Here is a 1,460-nt window from a genome sequence, read left to right on the forward strand (position 1 = left end):
GTAATTGTCAGCAACACGGCAGTAAATACTAACACAAAGCAGATTATTATTGTAGATCACGCAGGAAGAACAAAGGGTAAAATATTGAACTGCAGCCGTGTTTGACTATATTCTGTGCAGTGAAAAAGCCTGAAGGTCCACCATTTTCAAGGTCCACCATTTCTTCTTTTCAGTCGGGTCAAGTTTCTAAGCTTTCTAAATCTCCGTTTTCCGGCTAATGAAAAGAAAACAGGATTCCCCCAAGTCTCCTATCTACCTACTCCAGGACTTCTGTGAGGATCAAATGAGATGAGGCACAGGAAAACGCATTGCTACATGGCATCATTACCCGGCGCCCACAGCCACCGTTTCAGGGCTGGGCATTTTGTGCCATGGGGTCTTGGCAGTGTTGGTGGGTTGTTGCTCTGGGGTGGTGGTGAGGCCTGTGTCCCACTTGGGAGAAGCCGAGTGTTGCTTTGTGGGCATCAGGTCGCAGTGCAGTTTCTCTGTAAATGGCCAGTGTGTGTCACGGCAGCTCCTGCGTTGAGTGTCTGCCCCCTGGTGGTCAGTGCGCGTCATAGCGACCGGTCGGATGGTCGGACACTTAGCATATTAGCCTTTTATGTATATGGATGTTTTTAGGTTGCTGGGTAGGTAGAGGGGAACCATCATCTTTGATGCCGCAGAGATAGTTCAAGCCATGAGCACACTGCTTCGTCCTTTAATCTTAGGGTGGAGCCATGTTGCTTAAAACAAGTTCATTTGCTGTGGAGGCAGGTCAGCAGGACCTCAGAGCCCTGGAGAGGCTTCTGTCTGGGAGTGGGGTATTACGGGCCTGCTGCTTCCCACACAGGTGTCTGCTTTGATCTGACGGGGAGGCCTGTCGGGGTTGCACAGGAAGCGGCCTCCACATTGGCAAGCGAAAAGGTCGACAAATGACCACTGGCTCCCCGGGCTTGTCTCTGCTCGTTTTACTGCAGCTTCCCTCGCTGCCCTTCTCTCTCCTTCCGAGTCCCAGTGAGAGGATGAGCCCCGGAGAGGGGACATTCCTAGGCTGCCTGGGGGACTGTTTCTGGGCCTGCGCATAAGCCTCTGCTCTTCTCTCCACCTCGCCAGCCCTCCAGCCCGATCTTGCAGTACCTGCTGGAACACAGGCTCCGTGAGTTAGTCGCTCGTGCAGCGTGCTGATGCCACGGCAGACCGTTTACCCTGCGTCTTGGGAAGAGGGGAGGCTCCTTGTGGTGGGCCTGGGTAGCTCCCATCGAAGTGAGCCTGTCTGGCAGGTATTGTCTGGAAGGGGTAACCATCTGAAGTCGTTAGCGCAGACTTAAGTTTGTACAGGTTGGTGGCAGAGGGGTGTCAGGAGGAGGAGAAGACCTGGGTCTGTAGGAAACGAGTGACAGTACGAGGAGGAGGCGGGGGGTAGGGGGAGGTAGGAGGTGGAGTTGGCAGGACTGGCGCTGGGTGAACATCGGGCACAC

The sequence above is a fragment of the Myotis brandtii genome, unplaced genomic scaffold (genome assembly GCF_000412655.1).
Source record: "Myotis brandtii unplaced genomic scaffold, ASM41265v1 scaffold314, whole genome shotgun sequence".
Taxonomy (NCBI): domain Eukaryota; kingdom Metazoa; phylum Chordata; class Mammalia; order Chiroptera; family Vespertilionidae; genus Myotis; species Myotis brandtii.